This window comes from Nyctereutes procyonoides, unplaced genomic scaffold (genome assembly GCF_905146905.1).
Source record: "Nyctereutes procyonoides isolate TBG_1078 unplaced genomic scaffold, NYPRO_anot_genome, whole genome shotgun sequence".
Classification (NCBI taxonomy): domain Eukaryota; kingdom Metazoa; phylum Chordata; class Mammalia; order Carnivora; family Canidae; genus Nyctereutes; species Nyctereutes procyonoides.
The window spans coordinates 29580850-29607726 of NW_026575135.1; the positions used below are offsets into that span (position 1 = coordinate 29580850).

The 26877-nt window shown below is 35.6% G+C and overlaps 1 pseudogene; it reads left to right on the forward strand.

Moving 5' to 3' along the window:
• Positions 1–5223: 5223 nt before the first annotated feature.
• The window catches only part of LOC129494581 (arf-GAP with GTPase, ANK repeat and PH domain-containing protein 1-like), a 38390-nt pseudogene continuing 16736 nt past the window's right edge, over positions 5224–26877 (forward strand).

Here is a 26877-nt window from a genome sequence, read left to right on the forward strand (position 1 = left end):
TGTGAGTTGGGTGTTAAAGTCCCCTACTATTATTTTATTACTATCAATGTGTTTCTTTATGCTTATTATTAATTGATTTATATATTTGGGTGCTCCCAAGTTGGGGGCATAGATATTTATAATTGTTAGATCTTCTTGATGAATAAACCCCTTACTTATGATATAGTGCCCTTCTTCATCTCTTGTTACAGTCTTTGTATTGAAATCTAGTTTATTGAGTATAAGTATGGCAACTCTGGCTTTCCTTTGACATCCATTTGCATGATAGATGGTCCTCTATCCCCTCACTTTCAATCTGTAGGTGTTTTTAGATCTAAAATGAATCTTTTGTAGGCTGCATATAGATGGATCTTATTTTTGTATTCATTCTGACACCCTATAGCTTTTGATTGGAGCATTTAGTCCCTATACAGAGTGATTATTGAAAGTTATGAAGTTAGTGCCATTGTATTATCTATAGACTTGGTGTTTTTGGTGATGTTCTTTGGTCCTTTTTAGTCTTTGTAGCTTTAGGTCTTTTTTACCCAGTCATAGAATCCTCCTAAATATTTCTTGCAGGGTTGATTTAGTGGTCACAAACTCCTTTAGTTTTTGTGTGTCTGGGAAACTCTTTGTCTCTCCTTCTATTTGGAATGAAAGCTTTGCTGGATAGAATTTTTGGTTGCCTATTTTTCCCATTCAGCATGTTGAATATATCTTGACACTTTTTTCTGTTCTGCCACTTTTCTCTAAACAGGTCTGCTGCAGGGCAGCCCTGGTGGTGCAGCGGTTTAGCGCTGCCTGCAGCCCAGGGCATGATCCTGGAGTCTCGAGATCAAGTCTCATGTCAGGCTCTCTGCATGGAGCCTGCTTCTCCCTCTGCCTGTGTCTCTGCCTCTCTCTCTCTCTGCATCTCTATGAATAAATAAATAAATAAATACATACATAAATAAATAAATAAATAAAATCTAAAAAAAATAGGTCTGCTGCAAATCTGATCTTTCATCATAGGTTAAGGACCTTTTTTTTCCCCTTGCTGCTTTCAGGACTCTTTCCTTGTCTATGCATTTTGTGAATTTGTATATGATATGCCTTGGCATTTGTTGGTTTTTGTTGAATTTAATGGGAGTTCTTGCTTGTTGGAATTTTAATACCTCTATCCTTCCCCAGATAAGGGAAGTTTTCAGTTGTAATTTGCTCAAGTAAAACTTGTGCCATCTTTTCTTTCCTTTCATCTTATAGGACTTCTATGATATGAATTTTATTCCATTTTACTAAGACACTGAGTTCCCGAAGTCTACCTCTGTAATCCATTACCTTTGTTTCCCTCTTCTCAGCTTTATTATTTTCCATAATTTTATCTTCTGTATCACTGATTTATTCCTCTGATTCTTTATCCTCATTTTTATGGATTCCATTTGTGTTTGTGTCTCTGTTACAGCATTTTTAATTTTGGCCTAGCTAGATTTTAGTTCTTTTATCTATACACTAAGGGATTTTTGAGTGTTTTTTATGTTTTTTTTCAAGCCTAGCTAGTGTCCTCATAATTGTTGTTTTAAATTCTAGTTCAGACATTGTACTTATATCTGCATTGATCAAATCTCTGACTGTCATTTCTTCCTGTTCTTTCCTTTGGGGTGAGTTCTTCCATCTTACATAGGTCATTTTTTTTTTTTTTTTTTTTTTTTTTTGGTTTGTAGATATGCACCTTTGTTCTCTAAGACTTTTGATAGGCTTTGTGGGTGTTCAGAATGATTTGATATTTATCTAACTGCGTTGGAATGAGGGTGCAGGCTTAGGGTCACCCTACTCCTCTGGCATCTTACCTCTCACCTCCTTCCTTTTGTTCTTTCTATGCCTTCTTTTCCTTATCCTTATTTTACAGTCATATGCTAATATTTTACCTTTTTTTTTCTCTACAGATTCTATTCTGTTCTCCAGTGGTAGTTGACCCTAACTATGGTCCAAGAATTAGATTTGTGTTTTGTATTGCTGCTCTGTTATTGCCTACTGATGTTTTTATAGCTTTAAAAATTATTTGTTGATCTCTTAAAATATGTAATAGATACCAGGGATATAAGTGAACAAAACAGGCAACAATTCTTGCCCTCGTGAAGCTTACGTTCTATTGGGATTGAAGGTGGGAAAATGGATAATTTAAAGAGTTAAAAATGTAGGAGTTTGCTTCTGGGTTGTTTAATACTTCAAGGTGCATTTGAAAAGGGCATGGAAGTACCATGCCACATACCACACTTGTTCTTTGCCCTATGCATCTCTTCTATTTGGCAAAAAAAAAAAAAAATGAATTTACACACAGAGGTCACACCTTACACAAAAACTAATTCAAAAAGGATAATAGACCTAAATGGAAAATGGAAAATTATAAACCTCCAAAGAGATAACATTGGGGAAAATTGTTATGACTTTGTATCTCTTTTTTCATTTTAGATAGAGCACCAAATACATGATCTATGAAAGGAATATAAGTTGGACTTCATTATAATTAAGAACTTCTGCTCTGTAAAAGATGCTGCAAGAGATGAGATAAGACATAGACTGGGAGAAGATATTTGCAAAAGTCATATCTGATAAAGGATTGTTATCTAAAATAGGCAAAGAACTCTTAAAACTCAATAATAAGAAAACATACAAGCTGATTTAAAAATGGGCAAAGGATCTAAGGAGACTCGTCAACAAAGAACATATATAGCTGATAAATAAGCATATGAAATCCTGCTCAACATCATATACCTCAGGGAACTGCAAATTAAAACAATGAGATATCGCTACATACCTATTAGAATGGCAAAAATCCAAAACACTGACAACACCAAATGCTAGTGAACCTGTGGAGCAGTAAGAACTCTCATTCATTGCTGATGGGAATGCCAAATGGAACAGCCACTTCGGAAGACAGTTTGGCAGTTTCTTACAAAACTAAACACATTATTACCATATAATTCAACAATCACTCCCCATGATTTAGTTAAATGAGTTGAAAACGTATGTCCACACAAAAACCTGTACACAGTTGTTTATAGCAACTCTATCATAATTGCCAAAACTTAGAATCAACCAAGATGTCCTTCAGTGGATAACTGAAATGGATAAATGAATTGTGTTACATCTATTTAATGGAATATTGTTCAGTGCTAAAAAGAAATAAGTTATCAAGTCACAAAGAGATAGGAAATTTAAATGCATGTTGCTTAGTGAAAAAAGTCAATATGAAAAGGCAACATATTGTATAATTCCAACTGTAAGATTTCTTGAAAAGGCAAAACTATGGAGACAGTCTTTTTACTGTAAGTGCTTGCTAGAGGTTTTTAGGGGGTGAGAGATGAATGGATGAGCATTGAGGATTTTTAGAGCAGTGAAACTATTCTGTATGATACAATAAAGATAGATACGTGTCACTATGCATTTGTCCAAATGTATAGGATGCACAATAAGAATGAACCCTAATGTAAACTATTGGCTGTGGGTGATAATGATGTGTCAGTGGAGGTTCATCAGTTGTAAGAAATGTACCACTCTGGTATAGGATGTTGATAGTGGGGCAGGTTGTTTGTCTCAGATGGAGAGACAGGTGATGTAAAGTAACTCTCAGTTCTTTCCACTCAATTTTCCTATGAACCTAAAACTGCTCTGACTTATAAAGTCTATTTTAAAAATACAGAATTCATATTTTCTGCATATCTGCTGACTGTATTCTAATCTTACCTATTTTTTGACCTGTTGACACCATTTTTGTTTCCAATAACAGTAATGGACAAATATTTTCCTTCTTGGCAATAATTATTCTCTCAACTTACTCAGTGAGTGATTTTGTAAAATGTACTTGGGTTTCATAATAACTCAACAAAGCAGGTAGAACATCTGATCTTTTCTCTGAAAAAAGAGGAAACTGGTTTGCAGAGAAGTTAAGTGACTTGTAGATCATAGAGACTCTTAGAGGCAGAGTCAAATTGGATCTCTGATCCTCTTATTCTAGTGCTGGCCACTTTCTTTAAGATTATACAGTAAAAAAGAACATAGTAAATTAACCTATTTCCTATATTTCCATAGCATTTGGTATAATTTATAAGTGCTTTTATTGTACACCTCAGAGTTGGAATGTTTAACAACTGCATTCAGAGGAACTGGATAGTAGTATTACCAGCAGGTATTAGGACCCACGTGACTTTTGTGCAAGAGATGAGCCTCTTAGTTTCAATGTGATATTTATATTGCACTTTTTTGAAAAGCTAACATTTCCTTCTCTGAAGGACAACAGAAATTCTCAGAATACTGAAAACAGAGGAAGCACAGCAGGGGTATGTGAGTCGAGATGGGACACTCCCATTAAACTCTCCATAATAACACGATTTAAAGACTGAAGTTTGAGCAATTTCTGACAGAGGAAGAGTATTTTATGCAATGAAGAAATGAAGAAATATTAGAAAGTGATGCCCAACTCATAAGATAATGACACAACAGAATGCCAATTGGATCAAGCTAGAAACAATTCCCTTAGTGATACCAGCTAAGGATTTTCACCATTTTTTTTTTCAGTGTAGCAGAATTGACACTTGCAGCAGAGCATCCAGTTTTCCTTAATAATAGAATATTAGCTGGGCACAGTCACCTGATTAGACTATACTTCCCAGCCTTCTTAGAATTTTTATGTGACCATCTGACTAAAGTCTGGTTAGTGGAAGGCAAGGAACACCTGGGTGGCTCAGTCAGTTGAGGAAATGACTCTTGGTTTCAGTTCAGGTTATGATCTTAGGGCTGTTAGATTGAGTCCCACGTGGGGCTCCCCACTCAGCAGGGAGTCTGCTTAAGATTCTCTCTCTCCCTTTCCCTTTGCCCTGGCCCACCCCCTCCCTCTGCTTTCTCTCTATATATAAAATAAAAAAAAATCTTAAAAAAAAAGAAAGTCTGGCCAGTGTTTTGTTGTTGTTGTTGTTTTAAAGATTTAATTTATTTATTCATCAGAGACAGAGAGAGAGACAGAAAGAGAGAGAGAGGCAGAGACACAGGCAGAGAGAGAAGCAGGCTCCCTGCAGGGAGCATGATGTGGGACTCGATCCTAGGACCCTGGGATCACAACCTGAGTCAAAGGCAGACACTCAACCACTGAGCCACCCAGGCGTCCCTGGTCAGTGGATTTTTATTGGAAATGACATGTGCAAGTTTCCCGTTGTGCTTGAAAAGGAAGGGGCTCGACTTTGCTTCCCAGACTAGAATGAATGTGTGATAATGGGAGCTGGTGTAGCCGTGTTGGATCTCAAGGTGAAGCTAGATGTTAAGAATGGCAGAGCAACAGTATAGAAATCCATCCATCTATCTTTTGTGTGAGGGAGAACTAAACTTCTGTCTTCTTTCAGCCAGTATCATTTTTGCGCTAATAAATTAATTAAAGCAGTTCCTAACTAAAATAGAAGTTAATGTAAAAACTATATTGTATTCGATTTGTAGTTTGTTACATATTACTTTTCTAAAACTAACAATGGTAATCATGCATATTGTTCTCTCTCCAGAGTATTATTTCATTCTTTCTCTTTCTTTTTGATGTTTTTATAAATGTTAGAGTAATAGGACCTTCTATGTATTGTTATAGATCATTATTTAGATTGAGTGAACCTCCAAATGGAAAAGAAATTAGAGTAAGAATGCTCAAATGGCAATAGTAGTGAAAATCTGGTGCCTAGGTGAGCACATCAGCTTCCCGTGCTCCATAGAGCATGGGGTATTACCAAGGCCTGTTTTAAGTGATCTAAATTCAGTATTTTCAAGAATTTCTTCATTTAGTTAAATCCTTGCAGTGTTATGCCCACAGTTTAAATTTTAGTGACATTTTTTGAATTTTATTTCCTTATATTTAAAATAAAGATATTATCTTCAAAGTTCCCTTAAGCTCTGCATGGTCCATACTTAGTACTCCAGTAATGTTAGCCTCTTGTTTTATTGTTTTTGTTTTTGTTTTAAATATTTTATTTATTTATTCATGAGAGACACAGACAGAGAGAGGCAGAGACATAGGCAGAGGGAGAGGAAGGCTTCCTGTAGGGAACCCAATGCAGGACTTGATCCCAGGACTCCTGGGATCATGCCCTGAGCCAAAGGTAGATGCTTAACCACTGAGCCACCCAAGCACCACTGTTAGCATCTTGTTATGAGCATACAAATATTCAGCACCCAATGGTAATACCAAAAAAACCCAAAAACCAAAAACCAAAACAAGACCTAAAACAAAAAATGCCAAAAGGTTAGCAATTTTTTTTTTCTATTACAGAATAGAGTCAGTTTACAGGAAAAGAATGCCAGGGAGGATGAAATGTTGGCTGCCAAGGCACAAATACAAGAGCTTCTACACTTTGGTACTAGAACCTTGAACCAGGCATTCTTACCACAATAGGTGTTAATTTAGACTGCCAGTACCATGAAAGGAAAGTAGGCACATTGTGGAAAAACTTTCCCATTTAACCTGCATCTATTTTGGATGTGTTAGTTAGAGCTGAAAAGAGTAAGTACTTAAGATGAGAATCTATTGATTTAAGCAGTACCATTCTCATATGTTCTTTTTCTTCCTACTGCTTTCTCATTATTCTTGCCTTTTTATTTGCTTTTCAGACCTCTGTTACTTAATGAGCTCACATCTTCATTGAATTCTCCACCAGGATGCCTATTTCCTGATCCAGGAAAGTTCATTAACATGTACAAATAATAGAGACTCGAAGTAGAAATGTCCATAGCAATGGATTGGCTCCTTGTCACATTTCACAGTCTTTTCTGTTCCTGACCTTTGTACTTCTTTTTGTCTTTAGAGAATGTTCGAGAAGTAGTCTGGAAAGTAAAAAAAGGAAGAAGAGCTAGAAGGTATTATGTGAAGGTGTAGTGTCCATCTGAATTTAAGAATGGAATTAAAATTGCAATTAATTAAAGTTGCAATTAATTAAAGTTTAAAATCTTAGTATGTCTAACATTTTTTAAAAGTATGCTTCCCATATTTTGATATTTCAAGTATTAGCAAAATTTAAAAAAAATTTCAGAGCTGGCATGTAGTCGTCAACCTTTTTTTTTTCTTTCCAGGAATGACTATAAGAACTGTGATGAGGATCACAATAAAACTTGCTCATCTGGAGGCACAGAAATTTCAGATTAGTTATAGCAGAGAGGAGAGAATATTAGCATATTATCAACCCAAAGTAGTATACCTAACCAAAAAAATGAGAAAAAGATACAATCATAGCATAATAAAGAACAGGCTTTAGAGTTGAGTAAATTCTTTTTAAAGATTTTCATTTATTTATTTATTTGAGAGAGAGAGGGAGGAGAGGGAGAGGGAGCACAAGCAAGGGGAGGGGCAGAAGGAGAAGTAGGCTCCCCATTGAGCAGGGAGCCCCATATGGGACTTGATCCCAGGATCCCGGGATCATGACCTGAGCCGAAGGCAGACACTTAACTGACTGAGCCACCCAGGCGCCCCAAGTTAAATATATTTATCTCTCTAAAAACTCCATATGTGAGTCTTATTTATTTTAAAATTTTAACCGAAGGTTAAATTAACCATTTCCATTAACCTATAACCAGATTATGAACAAACATCATGGATTGAAGGTGTAAATCACTCCTATTGAGACTTATCTGAGCCTGCTTTTTTTTGGAACTGTTTGCCCAATTTCCCAGATTTGCATTCTTTCTGAGGCCCCTCACTTCTTCTTGGACTGATCTTCAATTGTTGGCACATTTTGCCTTCTTACTTTCCAGGCTCCTTCTCTGCCCTTGGGATGCTAATAGCGATGTTGAGCACCATCACGCTGTAGTTCAAGTGATCCATCAGTTTAACCTTGCATCTCCCAAGAACCTTTCCTGAGATACACCCCCACTGAGCGAGGGTTTAAAGTCAGTTTTTACAAATCACTGTGATCGGTTACTTGCTAAGGTAGGGGAACCTTGACAGCCTTGACGGAATGCTTCTGTGGATAAAATGCAGTGGGGGAAATGGCTGAAGCCATCCTTTTAAATGGAATCAATGTTTGTCAGCAGCTTCACCATCTTGTACCAACATTACAAGGTAGCTAGAACTCAGATAGTTTATGATAAATACCTCTCCCAGGACCTTCTCCTTCTGCAAATATTTTAAAGTAACATTAAGAAGAATAATGTCAATGAACATTATTACTCAATAATAGAAATGTCATTTTGAAACTTTTTAGGTTTATCCCAAATAGTTAGCTGAAATTCCTTTTAGAGAGCTATAACAAACAAAATGTATGAAAATAGTTTTTGTAATTTTCTTGCTAAAGAAATGTAAGTATATAACTATGACATGATGTCTATGCATTTTATTTGCCATGCATCTTTTTTTTTTAACCAAGTGGCATTGCACTATACACTCTTTTCTTATTCCTTTTTTGATATTAATCATTTGAGTACTGTAAAACCAGACTATCAAGGGCTTTGCTATTTTCCATTATAAGAATTCTAATAATTAAAACAGAAAAACAATTATGATCATGGCAGACAAACATCAAGACAAATCTCGGGATGAATTCCAGAAACATTAGGGGACACTTGTATTGTTGCACTTGGAAACCTTATTTAGAGGAAAATTAATTCAGAAATTAGCCCTCCTTCAATCTTCCCCTTAAAAGTAAAAAAGTAACAAAAATGATGGCTTGGGTAATCCCAGACAGAATTTCCTTCTTGTGACTGACTTAGAAATTTCTCATACCCTTGCTTGCTGTTTCACATCTAATAGCTAGGAAGTAATTAATTATAGTCATTTCAAAGAAAATGCTTCAAACATTATTCTTTCCTAACTTTTGGCTTACAAAATTGAAGTAGCAATAGCAACAAAGATATTATTTAAAAGGTATTATTTAAACAGAAGGAGATATAATTTAAAAGATTTTATTAATTTAGTTAATAATTATTTATTGAGTGACTCATATGCTATTCTCATGGTTACTGGAGAGATAGATACATCTAACATACTATCACTCCCCTCAATGAGCATGGACCATTTTAGAGTTAATGATATTTTGCTTTATTACTCAATTGATTCATATTTATAGATTATAGTACCCACATTCTTCTAGATTTTATTTATTTACTATTATCATTTTTAAAAGATTTTATTTATTTATTTGAGAGAGGGAATGAGTGAGAGAGAGAGCATGAGCTGGGGGAGGAGCAGAGGGAGAGGAAGAAGCAGACTCCCCTGTAAGCAGGGAGCCCTATGCGGGGGCTCTATCCCAGGACCCCGAGGTCATGACCTGAGCTGAATGCAGATACTTAACCAACTGAGCCACCTTGGTGCCCCAACATTCTTCTAGATTTCATAGGAGTGACTTAGCTTGGGTCACTTGAAAGCAGAGCTTGAAACAAAGACTTATACAGGTAGTTTATTTGGTGATTACTCTTACAGATCAAGAGAGGATGGAATAGAGAAGAGAAGAATATAAGGAGGGTTACTGCTGTAGGCAATCACTAAGATATCCAATGGAAGGGAGGAAAGAGATGGGGCATTTATAATCCAGTACTGAAGACATAAACCTTCAGTATGCTAAAACTGCAGTGAAGAATATGGGCAACCATATGACTGAGGAAACAACTGTTCCATGTAAGCCAGTAGTTCTCAACTGGGTTGATTTGCACCCCCTACAGGTGATATTTGACAATATCTAGAGATAGTTTTAATCAGGATGGGAGGGGGAGGGGGTCGAGGAGGGAGGGGAGAGGAATGGGGTGAGAGGGTACACTACTGGCATCTAGTGGGTAGAGGCCAGTGATACTGCTAAACATCCAACAATGCACAAGACCACTGCCCTAATATAAAGAAACACCTAGCACAAAATACCAATTATGTTGTTGTTGAGAGACCCACTCAAACATTTGATATGCCCATGTCACTTGGGAATCTTGTAAAAATGTAGACTGTCTTCAGTAGGTCCAGGGTGGATCCTGACCTGCTTTTTCTAACCAGCTCCTAGATGGTGCTGATGTTGCTGGTCTATGGACCATAGATTAACAGTACTACAGACAGTAAGTATGGTGAAAGATTAGAAAAGTGAGAGACAAATGATAAGTAGAGCAACTTTTCTAAGGGAAAAGTCCTAGACAAGGTGACATTCAGGGTGGCTGAGATTTGGTGGATAGGGTAGTAAGGAAAAAAAACCAGAGCAACATGAGTGAAGAAGTCAAGTTGACAATTTTTAGCAAAAAATAAGTATGCCTTAGGAATATAGAGAAAGGAAAGAGAAGAGGGTAAAAAAGTACCTGGGTGGGAAGGCTTGTTTCATCCTTAATATTGCTCTGTGGCTGCGCAAATTACACATCCTTTTGGGCTTCCTGTTTCCTCACTTTAAAGAGAATACTTCAGAGTATTGTGTTAGATATTGAAACTGAAAGTGAAATCATGTATGTCAGTTTTGTACTTTCCAGATGTAAATTTCTATTACCAGCCTGCCCAGATTTGATTCTTACCTGCACTTCTTATTCTGTGACCTAGAACAATGCTTTTCTGGTTTTTACAATTTTGTCAAACAGGAGTTCAGTAAAAAATCAGTTTCCATACGGGATGGTATTTTACAAACTACTGCTCATAGATAGTTAGCATTTATTCATTTCTTATTATGTGTCACTGTTACAAGTACTTTACATGTATGACATTTTAAAGTTTCCATCAGTTACTGGATGCAGGTAATTACTGTGATCCCCATTTTACAGACAAGAAACTAAGGTTATATAACTTACCCAATGGCAAATAGTCAGTAAGTGGCACAGCAATGGTTTGGACTCAAGCCTTCTATCACAGTGTGTTTTTAGCAACTATGTTACTGGGGTTTTCTTAAACATCGGTATTCTAGCTTTTGTTTCCTACAAAAATTTTGCTGTGTGAACTGGCTTGCTCGAGAAGCTTCAGCATTTTCATAGTTTCAGACTAGAGAGGATTCAGCAAAGGGACTTCTTGTTGGATCTTTGAAGTTTTTCCACCTATGGGGGAGAGACATCTCCCTGGACTCTTCTAGATTGATTGCTCTTTATTTGTATTTTTCACAATATTAAGAGTCCACGGAAGTAATAGTAGGTATGTACAACCTCACCTCAATCTTTCCGAATGTCTAATGTACACCATATATTTACCCTGTAATAATATAGCACCAGACTTCAAAAATATCAAGATTGCATGTTTTTGAATGGAATTATAGAATAGACTCCGAATATATATCCCATTACTATTAATATAATAATAATAATTAATAATAATAGTAATAATTCTTGTAGAAAGTTTGGGAATCATTGGCCTATAATATTGTCCATGTCTGTCATGATTAGGTCAAACCCAAACACATATATAATGTTTCACTCTATGAAAATCTGTATTTTCATTAAACAGAATCTCTAGTTTCCCTGCCTCTTAAGGACATTTTTGGTTCATCTGAGAAAAACCATCTAAGAACCTCTTTTAACTCAGGCCGTTTTGAACTCTGTCACACACTCCTTGTGCCTCCATCTTTACTCCCCAGGAAATGAGGAGTGTGTAGTTTTGTTGTTGTTATTGTTGTTGTTGTTGTTTTTTATTTGTTTATTTTTTTGCAAGCAAGTTTATTTATTTATTTATTTTTGTGCTTGGGCAGAACGTGACATTGCTTATTTCCCATTTTTAATATTCTCTGAGGGGGATGTGAGTGGGAGAAGAACATACCCAGGATTTTTTTGTTGTTGTTGTTTAAATGAATGTGTCATAAAATCCTGTTGTGACAGATTTTAAACAAGTCCCTGTAACTGGGTGAAATGAAGTGACAACAAGGGAAGACTGGACAGAAACACATCAGCCCCGTGAATTTCTTTGTATCTGTTGCCTTTGTCTTTCCCACTGAGTTGAAATATTTCTCCCACGGAGCCTGTGATGATTGCCGAGTGGAAGGTCTCTGGCACTCCAAAGCAATATCCCCCAACAGCCTCCAGTCCCTAAAGAAGAGGCAATTACAACCCCTCTTTCCTGGGAGGTGTCAGTCGTGAAGGCAAAGGAGCCTTTGGAGATGGGTTGGAGTGTGTCAGTCATTCAAAGAGTAAACTCTGGCATTGAACAAATGGTGCGTTCCTGCATGCAGTGCCAGCAGGCAGCTTCCGGCCACAAACTCTTTTGCAGGGATAAAAGTCTTCCTAGTGGAGCTCTAGCAATTCTAAATATTTCATGCCTGTGCTCGAACAAAAAGTTGCCATGGGAAGGCTGGCTTGAAGATGTATTACTGGCTTGGTATTTTCCAAATTAAAGTCTCTCATTAGCTTGTCCTTCTCTGCCCCCTTCTCACCCAAGTTGGAAACTCCAACTGCAAGCATTCTTCAGAAATTACAGTTCCTGTCTTAGGTATCTCCTCTATTGAAATTTGTCAGCTCTGCCTTCTGAGTCCTGCTAAAGATCTATCACACATAATAGGGGAGGAAGCAGAAGCTACTATATTTTATGAAGTGTTCAGAAGTATTTGTGGAAATCAAGTTGTATTAGTGATCTATTATGTAACTACCCCAAAACTAAATGGCCTAGAAATTGTGAATATTTATTATCTCTCACACTTTCCGTGGGTCAGGTTTTCAGATAGGGCTCACAAGGGATATCTTTGTTCTGAATGTCTAGCCGCAGGAGGAATACTGGAAGACTAAAGACTGGAATCAACTAAAGGCTCATTTACTCATGTGTCTAGAGTTGATGCTGGCTTTTGGCCAAGAAGTTGGCTAGGCTGAACACATGGCTTCAGCTTCCTCCCAGCAAGTGACTGGATTTCAAGGGCAAGTGTCTCAAGAGAGACACTGATTTTTATGACCTATGGAAGCCATACAGGGTCACTTCTGACACATCTTAGTGGTTAATGCAGTTACAAAGTCTGCCCACGTTCAAAGGAACCTTGACATGAAGAGAGGTCAATAGCCCATTGTGAGAAGAACCTCACATTATTGGTGAGCTCTTCATTACAAAACACAATCTGTTTCTCAAGTGCATTTGAGAAAAGTTAAACTAATTGGTACTTTGGGAGTATTGTCTGTGCTTCCTAGTTTGTTTGGTCACATAAATCATAAACTGATGGAAACTGCTCACTTGTTATAATTTATCATATCTACATAATGATTTGTAATATGTCAGTTACTTTTATACTTAGTATTTTAAGTTTCATTTGAACTTGGTAAGTCAAGAATATTTACCTACACATTACAAATAAGGAAGTATAAATATCTTAAGATCACCCAGATTTTTAATGGCAGATTTGGGAGCAGAATCCAGCTTCTCTAACTCCCTGGACCATTGTTCTTTTCATCAGAATTTGTAACATCTACAATTTGTAACATCCTCAACAAGTGTGCATTTGTTGAGTACTTTCCTTGATGGAGGCACAGTGGTAGATACTGAGTGAATCAAGATGGATATGACATAGTCTCTCACTTCAGAGAACATGTAGTCACAGGGAGAAGGTAAACACACAAACACATGCATTCAAAAGAGCAGGACAAGTGTAGAGGTGCAAGTAGGCAAAGGTGTTGTTTGAGCACCACTTAATTTCATTTTGGGATTCAGGGGTGACTTTCAGGGGGATAAAATATTTAAGCTTAAATTTCATTTCTCTCAGTTCACTAAACTAGACAGCTATGGGGCAAGGCACATTGGGTACTTAAATTTCAATAAATATACTTTAAGATAATATGTGTCTAACATGATCTATATGGTAAGGCAATTGCCTTTTCCTTTTGTCCTTCAAAAAATTTATATATTTGTAATGTCTTGATTGTGGGTATGTCTTACTTCTCTTGCTACTTTGAGTAGTATCTTAAAATATTGCGGTTTCTAAGTGGTTTTTGCTACTATATAAGACTCTCAGTGTTTTTCTTGCACAGATCTTTTATACATTATTCCTGCTGAGCTTTTTCTACCTTCTTGGATAAGATGCTTAGCTTATTGATTTTCAGCTTTCCTCTTTTCTTAATGTATGCATTTAAATGCTATGTATTTACCTTTCATTATTGCTTTAGTTACATCCCACAAGTCAGATATTTAGTGATTTTATTTTTACATAGTTCTGTATATTATAATTTCCATTCTGAACTCTTCCTGAAAACAATGTAATTTGAAGAAGAATTTCTTTAATGCCACACACACAAATTATAATATTGGTTCTGTTTCTTTGGAAAACTTTGAGAGAATATTTGGTAATAATTTTTATTATTTTTCTATAATACTGGATTCAATTTCCTAATATTTTGGTGACAATTTTTATGTTTATGTTAGGTTTTGGTATCAGGGTTATACTGGTCTCACAAAATGAGTTGAGGAGTGTTCCCTCCTTCTGTATTACCTGAAAAGATTAGTATAAGGGTTGTAGTTCTTGAAATATTTGACAGGACTCACAACTAAATCCACCTGAACATGGAGGTTCTTTTGCAGAAAATTTTTAATTATATAGTCTTTTTTTAAAACAGTATAATGGCTATTCAGATTTTTTATTGTTTTTGACTCTGTCTTGGTAAATTTAATTTTTTAAGGAAATGTTTCCATTTTATCTAATTTCTTCTATAGACTGTCATAAAGTTATATTATTCCCTTATTTTCCATTTAATTTCTGTAGGGTCTGCGTTTCTAATCTGTAATTCATTCTTCATATTGATAATTCATGTTTTTTCTTTTTTTCTCTTGATCAGTGTTTCTTGAGGTTTATCAGTTTAATTAATCTTTTTTTGAGAGCCAACTAGTATGATTCTGTTATTATCTTTATTATTTCCTTTTTTTATACTTTCTTTTTGTCAAAATTTCCTTTTTTCCTTCTTGAGCTAGACATTTTAATACTTAACCTTTTCTCTTTTCTAATAAGTATTTAAAGGCAAAAATTAAGTGAAATAGGTGAAGGGTATTAAAAGTACACTTACATGATGAGAATTGAGTAATGTATAGAATTGTTGCATCACTGTGTTGTATAGCAGAAACTAATATAATACTATATATTCGCTACACTGGAATTAAAATAGAAAAAAAGCAAAGGTTTTCCTGTAAGGGCTTTCTCTGCATTCCCCAAATTTTGATACATTATGTTTCCATTATGATTCATGTTTAAATATTTTCTAATTTCCTTTGTAATTTCTTCTTTGACCTGTGAGTATTTAGAAGGGTATTGCTTGATTTCTAAGTATTTGGGGATTGTCTAGATATTTTATGTTTTTCTTTTTATTTATAATGTAACTAATGTGATTAGAGAATATAATCTAGATGATTTTAATTCTTTGGAAGTTTTTTGAGATTTGTTCTATGACTCCAAATATGGTCTTGGTGAACGTTTTTGTTTGCCTTAAAGTAATATACGGTTGACCTTTGAACAAACAGCGTTAGGGGTACTAACAGCCTCAACCCTCTACCTCTGAAAATTTAGGTATAACTTTTGACTCCCCAGAAACTTAACTACTAATAGCCTGTTGTTGACTGGAAACCTTACCAATAAGATAAACAGACGATTAAGCCATGTTTTGTATATGTATTATATACCACGTTCTTAAAATAAGGTAAGCTAGAGAAAAGAAAATTTTATTACGAAAATCATAAGGATAGGGATGCCTGGGAGATTCAGCAGTTAAGCGTCTGCCTTTGGCTCAGGATGTGATCCCGGAGTGTGGGATGGAGTCCCACATCAGGCTCCGTGCGGGGAGCCTGCTTCTCCCTCTTCCTGTGTCTCTGCCTCTCTCTCTGTGTTTCTCATGTATAAATAAATCAAATCTTAAAAAAAAGAAAATCATAAGCTATAGTATGATACTGTATTGAACAAAATTCCAAATATAGGTTGATCCACACAATCCAAACCTGTGTTGTTCAAGGGTCAGTAATATATTCTTCAGTGTTTTGGGTGTAATGTTTTATAAATCTCAATTATATCTAGTTGGCTGAAAGCATTTAGATATTTTATATTGTTTTGATTTTTGTCCATTTGTTTTTTAAAGTACTAAAAGCAGGATGTTAAAATCTCTAATTGTGGGTTTCTCTGTTTTTTTTTTTCCCCCTTTAATTCTGTTGGTTTTCCTAGTCTAATTCCCTGTTACCATTTTGCTATTGTATAATATAGGCTGCTGGGTGAATTTTATTGCTACCACCACCCCTACACCACTTAATCTGTTTTGTTATGAAATTATTACATACCAAGGTACTGATTTCTCTATGAACCCAAGTTGGCTAAGTGCTTTTTCAATCCCAAATTTGCAGTGATATAAGGCTTATTTTATGCTCATGTCACAATCCAGTGTATGTTGCTAAGAAAAGGGTTCTTACCTACACAGTCATTCAGGACATTAGCTTTTTCTTTGAGTATCTTCTCACTACTTCATTACATGAGAATCATCAGGGATTTCTTGAATCTGGCTAATAAAAGAGGGGGAAAAAAAAAGAGGGAAAAGAATGAGTAATATTGTAGACACGCTGTTTTTAGTCTGGGCCTTGAAAGGGTGTATTTCCCTTTTTGCCTATATTCTTTTGGAACTCAGTTGCCGAGCCATTCTAATTGGAGGAAAAAGCTGAGGAATGTGGACTGGTTGTGTGACCAGGAAGGAGGAAATGCATTTTGGTGCTATGTAGCATTACCTCTACAACATACTCTAGTTCCACCAAGATCAGCCCAATATTGTGTTTAAGTTATGCAATATAATGTTTTATTTCATTCTAAGTACTGAAACAAAAATAAAGTTTAATATAGTGGGTTGCATAATATGTTGAATTTCTGCTCACATAAAATGTCATATCTTCCATTACCTTGGTTAAAAATGATTATCCTCATCTCTGTCATTTTATGGCTTTTGCTTTGAAACTTGATAAAAATATTTGCTGTGGTCCTTCTAATAGTAAGAAGTTGTGGATTCATCTTTCTCTTTCCCTCTAGGTATGGAACTCCTTGAGGTAAGAGAATTATGTATTATTAATCTTTGTATCCCCACAAGTGCCTAATGCAGGGCTTCTTCACATTTGGTTCACAGGCAAGAATACATGTCTGTTGAGCTGAATTGAGAGAAAATTATAATTCAAGGAGCTATCAAGAAGTTTGCAGACTTTCCATTTTTATAATTTGATCTCCTTATTTTACTGTTCTAGAAACTGAGGATCAGAGAAATTATATGCTATACCCATGCTTATAGATCTAGTGAAATATTTTAACTGGAACTAAAACCCAGCTGTTCAGCTTGTAGTTGGTGGTGTTATTTTAATTAACCAATTTGACCATGATTATTGCTTCTCAGTTGAGGTACAACAATTAAAATTACATATTTAAATAATTAAAACTTTTGTTGAAAATACCTCTGTTAAAAACTATCATTGCATTTTCATTAATGTCATTTATGTGTCTCACAGTATGTTTCTGTACAGCTTTTTGAAGGTTATTTTCATTTTGGCACACTGGTAGATAGGAAAAATATATGCCAAAAAGGGGCAGCATGATATCATCTTGGAAACAAAGAAGCATAAATTGTATGCATCAGGCATAAGCTGAAGCTTAATTTTCACACTTGAGAAAAACATATTACATGAATTATTAAAATAATTTCCTTATCTGGTTATGAGAGTTAAAACTGAATCTCATGTTTTTTTCAAGACAATATATAATGAGCAGAAATTGCTGAAATAAGTTAGCCATTTCACTTTGACTTAATGTGATGGTTAAGTTTATGTTGACTTGACTGGGGCACAAGGTACCCATACATTTAATCAAACATTTTTCTGAGTATGTCTGTGAAGGTGTTTCCACGTGAGATTGAAATTTGAAGCAGTGGACTGAGTAAAGCAGATTGACCATCCTAATGTAGATGGTCACCATCTAATCAGTTGAAAGTCTGGATGGAACAAAAAGGCTGATCCTCCTATAAGTAATAGGGAATTCCTCCTGCTTGACTATTTTCAGGCTGGGACATAATTTTTTTTTCTTGTTTTTGGACTTGAATTGAAACACTGGCTCCTCCTGGGTCTTAAGCTTACTTGGTCTCTGGACCAAATCTATACCATCAGACTTTTATGTTCTCAGGCCTTTGGACTTGGACAGGACTATACCACCAACTCTTCTGGGTCTCCACCTTACCAAATGAAGATCTTGGAACATGTCATCCTCCATAATCACCTGGGCCAATTCTATCTTTCTATCTATCTATCTATCTATCTATCTATCTATTATCTGTCTATCTCAGAGTTTCAGGGTTCTCCAGAGAAACAGAATCAATAGGATATGTGTGTATCAATTATAATTAATAATCACAGCTTTGAACACTTTGTTGTAAAACATGTACCCATCAAACAGTGCTACAAGAGGGGCAACATGTCTAGGTTTGCTCAGGTAATAGAGAGTTAATTGGAACTTTTTAGATAAATACATATGGAGAAATTATAATTGGGGTGCTTCCAAAAATAGCAATGCTCATGTTTAGAATTCTAAATAAAAATATAATTACTAAGTAATTCCTCTTGATTAGCACCTCTGTTCTCATGATGAGCTAGGATTCTGTGATAATGTTAGAAGAATGATACTTAGTCAAAAGTTCAAGTGATATGCCACAAGTATAAGCAGTACAATCCGGATCTCTTCAATTAAGTATATTTAACAGCAAGTGGAAGCTTATTTTTTTTCCGCAGAAATAGAATAAAGGCTTTCCTGATGATAAAACTGATTGTTTTCTTAGCAGTGTATCCAAAACAAAAACCTTACCCTGACCCTGATGTCTAGTGTTTTATTCTTCCATATAACATGTTGAGAAAGTTACTGATAAATAACCCCTTTCCTTAAGAATACTAGATTGTTCTTGTGTATTAAAGCAAGGAGTTACACTATTACTCATAAGCAACAAATATTTTCAATATATTAAGAGAAAATCACCATATTCAAGCCATGTTGTTGAGTTTGCACGTGTGTTTTTCCCAACTCCAGGTAATTGTGAGTTGGATTAACACTGACATTATCATTTTAGCATAGATAGACCTAACCATAATGGACAATCTATTGATTAGCCTGAGATTATGATTGAATTTTTTTTTAAAGACTTGGTCAGCCCTAGGTTTATTGTGTCCTGTTAGAATGAGAAAACTCAGCATGCTGTTTCGAAGGTCAAGTCTTATCTGATTTCAGTACATCTTTACTTCTGACAGATAATGGAATCTTAATAGAAGAAAGGTTTTTTCTTTTCTTCTCTTTTTTCTTTTTCTTCCCTTCCCTTGCCTTCCATTCCCTTCCCTTCTCTTCTTCACTTAGGTAGGTCCACCATGGGAAATTTACTCCTGTGAAATACGTGCCTTCCAAATTACCAGGTACCTTTAGAGACCCAAATCCTGTTGACTTTTCTGAGCTTTCCTGAGAATCAAAGACAATGCTATTTCCCTTGTTATTTCTTTCATGTCAAATGTCATTCATGTCAAACAGTTCATGTGTAATTGTTTATAAATAACTTATCACAAATTTGAACAAATAACTATAAGCCTAGAAGTCAAAATAAAATATTCAACCCACATACATTTATTGATCAGCTAATATATGGCCGGAAACAATTTTGGCCCTGGGAATGCTAAGTTGAATAAGACTTGTTTCTTGATTTTTAAAAACATGGCACTATGTTTTGTGGTTACTGCTTTAAATAATGGTGAAGTAATTTGCTTAGAATAATCCTCCCAGAGATAAGATTTATAAAATCCAGAAATAAGGTATTTGTATGTATATGTGTATATATATATTTACATATCTATATTTATATATATTTATTTATATGTACTGAACAACTTGAAGGCAACAGACAATGGCTAACACCAGGCAAAAATAGCAGAGGATATTAGGTTTGAAAGGTGAAATGTAACAGGTGAGGCTTGCTATTTTGAAGTTCTTTGCTTGTGTGTATGCTCAAACCTACAGAAGCTTCTAAAGGCAAAAAGCTAATGTCTTGCTGCCTTGAATCAGTGAACAGAGTCTGAGGGAAGAAAATAGCCTTAAAGTTTAGGAGAAATCCTAGAAGGAAAAGATACAAAGTATTTGGGCCTCAAAACTGCATTGAAAATCTGCTGAAATACTGCTAAACTGTCTAAACTGTGTGGCATCATTGGGGAAAATTCTACGGAGCCCAACAAAAGAATAACAATAAGCAATAAGCAAACAAATACAGGGTCTGTAAGTTGAAAGACATATGAAGAAATGTCATATTATGGTCTCTAGTAGGGGATAGAATTTGGAGTTTGAATATAGGCAAGTTATCTGGTTCTAGAAGAAAAAAATGATCACTCATCACAGTAACATAGCAGTATCTACTTTCTACAACTTATTATCCATAAAACCTAGCATATGAAAAAAATGTGAAGAAACAAAAATGTGACCCCCACTCAGGAAAAAAGCTATAATATAACTTGATTTTTCAATAACCTGAATGATACGATTAGCAGAAAAGGACTTTAAAGCAGCTAGTATAGATATTTTTAAGGACATAAAGGAAGATATATGTGTGATGAATAAAATGATGAAGAATCTCAGCAAAGGAATAAAACCTAAATAAAAAAGATATTCTAGAGCTTACATATACAATTGCAATATACAGTAACTACATATTGAAGATAAAGAAAAAAGTACATATATTTGAAGATGGATTAATAGAAAGTATCCATGTGAAGAATAGAAAAAGGATTGAGGTAAAATGAACAGAGCCTTAGAGATATGTAAGCAATACTAAGTGGTTTGACATATAGGACACTACAGTTCCAGATGGAGAGGGGAAAGAGAATGGGATTAAAAACAAAATAGAATCTAAGTCCTACATTGTAGGTCTGAGTCTATCTTGTCCTTAGTTATATCCCCAGGACCTAGGATACTATAAATATTGTGCAAGTTTAATGATTATTAACACTTTCATGAATAAATACATAGCTTCAGGGACTGAGCAAATGCATTATCTAACTACTTGCTTTAAAAAATCATGGTGAATAATGAGGTGAACATATAAGGATCTTGGGATGGTGGGTGGGGTCTGGTAATGTCTGATTCTTCAGAATATAAAAGTGGAAATACCGGGTGCTGTGGAGAATGCCTTTGGTTAAGTTCATGGTTCTGAATAATTGACTCCTCTGTTTTTATCCTGATTTTCCAGTGACCAGCTTTATTTTTTTCTCTCATGTTCTATTTCTGAGGCCTATGCTGGGTGCCAAAATAGAAGTGTACCATTAATTATTGAGTAGCATTAGCTATCTGGTCAATAGAGTGACATTCAAATTGCACCAGGTTGACACACTTGACACTTGGGTCAAGGACTTACAAAACAAAATGAGATAAATATGGAGCAGGAACACTGTGTAAGAACAGACCCTGATAGGAAAAAGAGCCAAATATGATGACTCACTTCCTTCACAGTAAAGACCTGAGATCCTTAGATAAATTTCAGGAGTTACTATTTAAGCTCTGGACATTTCAAGGTGTGTGTATGTGAGCCCTGGAAAGATATGGTTAACCTGAGAGTCTTCTTTCCTCCAGCTCTGAGCAAAATCAAAAACTGAGGGTAATGGCAGACTTTATAAATGTATGTTGTTGTTGTTTTTAAAGATTTTATTTATTTAGGGGATCCGTGGGTAGGTAGCTCAGCGGTTTAGTGCCTGCCTTTGGCCCAGTGCGTGATTCTGGAGTCCCGGGATCGAGTCCCACGTCGGGCTCCCTGCGTGGAGCCTGCTTCTCCCTCTGCCTGTGTCTCTGCCTCTCTCTCTCTCTCTGTCTCTCGTGAATAAATAAACAAAATCTTTAAAAATAAAAAAATATTTATTTGAGAGAGAATCAGAGAGACAGAGAAAGCGCACAAGTAGGGGGAGCAACAGAGAGAGAGGAGGCAGGCTCCTCACCGAGCAGGGATCCCTATGCAGGACTCAATCAAAGGACTCTGGGATCATGACCTGAGCCCAAGGTAGACGCTTAACCGGCTGAGCCACTCAGGCACCCCATGTAGGGTCTTTTAATGGTGGATGAATATAGGATAACTGAAAGTTCTGGAGAGAGAGCACACATTTGCAAGAAAGAAGAGGAAAAATAATGTTGTGAAGGGGAGTGCTTTTGTTTTTGTTTTTGATGAGTTCATACATCTGTGGCATAGTTCTTTTCAGATACATTCTAATGATAAATTTAAATAAAGTCCAGGGCAGCCCGGGTGGCTCAGCGGTTTAGCGCCGTCTTCGGCCCAGGGCGTGATCTTGGAGACCCAGAACCGAGTCTCGCGTCGGGCTCCCCGCGTGGAGCCTGCTTCTCCCTCTGCCTGTGTCTCTGCCTCTCTCTCCCTCTCTCCTCTCTGTGTATTCTAATGAATGAATAAATAAAATCTTAAAAATAAATAAATAAATAAAGCCCAATATTTTGTGGCGCATTTTTTGTGCAGAAAAGAAAGTGAAGAAAAGAAAAATTTCATGCGTGGTAGAGTGAAAGTAACACTTAAAGCCAAGTAACCCTAGTCACATACCTGTCTTTTCCCTAATCAAAAACTATGAGTAAGACTTTGGGTAATCATATCCTTTCTCTAAACTTACATTCTTTGTATATAACATAAGAGTTTCTTTAGTCTTTCAGTTTTGTGAAATATACAGAAGAAAAACACATTATGTTATTTTCCATAGAGAGAATCATGTAAGTATTCCAAGGACCGCTTCTTCTCTTACGTGGCCACCAATACTACTATTCTATATTTAAGCAAAAACATATAGCTAAGGTCTAGTACTTTATATAGTACTTATATAGTACATATAGTAAGGTATGTTTGGATAATCCTGTAATTATCTGGTAAACTGAATATTTGAGGAAGAAGCAAAAGTACTTTTAATAACAGAGAGCCCAAGGAATTTGAATAGATACTGGGGAATTTCTTTTCCTCTTCACTCTACTGCTCTGTTATTTCTTTAAAGGCATGAGTCCTTATTTATTCATTCTACAAATATTTATTGATCACTGACTACATACTAGGCACTGTTTTAGTAGCTGTAAATAGAACAGAAATCCCTATAGCTTGAGACTTATTCCCTTTTGTGACTTGTCCCTGTTTAAGTTACTAGTTGATTCACTCTTTTTAAAGGAAAATAAATTCTAGTATTAATACATACAAATGGGAGAAAATTATTCAATGTTGAATAAAGAAATGGTCTGCCTGGGAAATAAAATGGTGGCAGACAAATCTGCCTCAAGGAATCTAAGAGGACATAATTCTACAAGTCCTGCATCACATTTTGTCCCTGTAGGTGGAAACAGCCAACATATTCAAAGCCCAATCCATCCAAAGTCACCCATTTTTATATAAAGCCATCTAGCCCAGACACAACCGTCATATGTTACAATTTTCCCTGCCAAAAAACTAATTGGCTCAGGCTGACTTTGAATTCATCCCAGAGTTACACAAAACTTGCTGAAAGGTTTGTCTACCTCAGGAAAACTTTTGATAAACCCAGTTCCAAGTTTCAGATTTTTACAAAAACCTGAAACCAAGCAAAATTTTCTTGGTTTCCTGTTTAGTGTGGAGATACTGCAAGCTCTAATTATGAGGCCTAAAGGGAACACAAGGAAAGAGAGACACAAAAGGAGAAATCTCTGAGACAGGTAATTAAAGAGAAAAAAACACATCAGGAAAACAAACAAGGATCAGTAGCTTGGCTGAAATTGTAAAGTTATTAATAATATATTTATTAAACTGTTTATATGGTTTAATGCCACTTAACAGATCTGCATTTCTGGGTGCATTTTATTGTTAAATGTTAGGAATTTGTAGAATGAATGCCAAACCTATACAGAGAATGATTCATAAATAGAAAATACAGACCAAAGCACTCTCTCTTCTTCCCTCAACCCTGTAAAGTTTCATATTTCCCCCCTTTTAGTGACATTCAAAGATGCATTAGCATAAAACGGAAAAATAATTCATTTGAAAAATGGTGTTTGAATCATATATCTAGCATACCACACAGTTGAGATTTAAATGATCAAATTACTTTGTCTTTGGATGACTTAATCAACAAAATCAGTCCCAATATTTGATTAATTTTTTTAAATTCAAAATGTGCCAAGTAATCAGATTGTGTTGTTAGGTTTTCCCTCACCCATCTTTAGTTTTAGGTCAAGGTACATCAAGAGAGTCAACTCTGATAGCTTTTGTTCCTGACTTTGACTTTGTAAGATCTTTTAAATTTGAAGACAATTGAACTGTTTTTATTTTTAAGTCAGGGAGTTTATTTCCTGTAAGTGTTATTTTGATGCTGAAGATCCTTTCTGTTGAAATGGAAACATCTGTGAATATGTTTTTATTTCATTAATTAAGTAGATCTGCCCCCTCCTAGGAGGTATATAAACTCAAGGATATATTCACTTAACACAAGATGAGAATAGTCTAGAGGATAAAACCAGATGACAAATTATGTTGAACATTACATGGTTTAAGCAAAATTTAAAGAAGGTAAGAAGGGGTAGTATAACAGGATAGTTGCAGTTTAGCTGGGTGGTTAAGGTTACATAGGGCTTAGAAGGGAGTGATTAAGATGCTAAGTCAAGAAAATGGTAGGATCAAAGGAAAGTACTAAGGAGGAAGACAAATTGATAAGAACATATTTACTGGAGTTATTTTCTCTTGCTTAGGATGTGAATGAATTGCCAAGTAGACTACATTTGATACACTTGGTAGGATAGGGGGATCCATTGTTGGTTTGACAGCAAAGCATGAAAAATTTGTAGTCAATTTATCTTTGTTTTGTTTATCTTTTAGAAAATAAAAATGTGACTTTGAGGTGCCTGGATGGCTCAGTTGGTTGATCATCTGACTCTTGGTTTTGGCTGGGGTCATGATATCAGGGTCATGACATGTCAGCTTCTGCACTCATGGAGGATTCTGCTTGACATCCTTTCCCCTTCTCTCTCCCCATCATCTGCACACTCACTTTCTCTCTCAAATAAATAAACAAATAAATAAATCTTAAAATTGTGTGTGATTTTTGATGATACATGCCAAAAGAGACAGGTGGAAGCAGAAGAGAAATGTAACAGGCAGTAAAGAGCCCTCACTCTGATGTATCACTGTCCACATTTAAGCTGCTTCTAATAATTAGTGGCTGTGTGGCCATAGGGAATTTATTTTATCATTCACATGAAAACATGGACATAATCGCAGCACAAATGTCATGGGATTTTTTTATGAGGAATTAAGTTGTTAATAGATGTACAATCCTTTATTTTGTTTATGGAATGTACCTATATCTTTGTTATTATAATTAAATCTTTATCTTGAATCAAATAACTTGGTTTTAGTTGTTACAGCTATCTACTCTAAAGCAAGTCACTTAACCTCTTTATCTCTCTTCTCTCAAAAGTAAAGTAAGGATGGTAGTAGTAGTACTTACTGCAAGGAGGATCAAAGAATTAATGTATGTGGCAGCACACTGTAAATTAGAAAGCACTATACCAATATATATTTTCCACTGCTATTGACTTATTGACCTTGGTATCTATAACTTCCTCTTGGGCAGTGAGAAAGAGGAGGGTAAATGGATTAAATATGGATAAAATGACACAAGTAATATCTATATCATCTATATCTATATATATAGAGATAGTATTATTATTCAACTATGAGAAAGAAGGACATCCTGCCATTTGCAACACCATGGATGAAACTTGGGGGCATTATGTAAGTGAAATGAGCCAGACCAAGAAAGGCAAATACTGCATGTCAATCTCTTACATGTGGAAACTAAAAAAAAAAAAAAAAAAGACAACTCAGAAACAGTGCAGCAGAGTTAGAAAAGTGGTTGCCAGGGGGTGGGGAACATAGGGTGAGGCTGGTAAAAGGATACAAACTTTCAGCTATAAAATGAATAAGGTCTGAGAGTCTAATGTATAATATAGTGACTATAGCTGGTACACGCCTTTATTTTTTTAAAAAAATTTATTTATTTATTCATGACACACACACACACACACACACACACAGAGGGAGAGGCAGAGACACAGGCAGAGGGAGAAGCAGGCTCCATGTAGGGAGCCCGATGTGGGTGGGACTCAATCCTGGGACTCCAGATTTACGCCCTGGGTCGAAGGCAGGCGCTAAACTGCTGAGCCACCCAGGCGTCCCAACACCTTACTTTATATTTGAAATTTGCTGGAAGAGTAGAACTGAAATGTTTTCGTATATATATGTGTATATCACATATACATCACGTGTATGTACATAATATATATATATATATATATATATATATATATAGTAATGGATGTGTTAACTATATGAGAGGATGGGAGGAATCCTTTCACGGTATATACAAATAACAGATAAATCATCGCAGTGTACACTGCAAATGTTTCACCATTTTATATGTTAACCATTCACCAATAAACCTGAAAAATAAATTATTTTAAGGATATGTGCAACAAGAACAAATCTTGAAATACACCAGAGTTTAATACAGTTGAAATAAAATTATAATGCAGTGATTCCAAAGTGATGAGCCAGTGTCAATATTATCAATTTACAAATGTATCTCTCCCATTTGATCATAAAATTCTTGAAAGCAGAGAATGTCTTTATTTCCCTCAATTGTTTCCTAATGTTCAATCCCAAACCTGGCATATAGTAAAGACTCTATAGTTATTGAATGGCTAAAAAATAAACCATGAAGGAATGAGGATAATTTGTATTTGCAGTACATAATAATAGATGTCATGAGAGTATGACTAAATAATTTTTCTTTCCTTTTTAATGAAAATCATAATATAATCAATTTTATAGATTAATTTCTAAAGAATCTCCAACAAATGACTTTTAAGAAAAAAGTATACTTGGGGCACCTAGGTGGCTCAGCAGTTGAGCGTCTGCCTTTGGCTCAGGTAATGATCCTGGGGTCCTGGGATCAAGTCCCACATCAAGTCC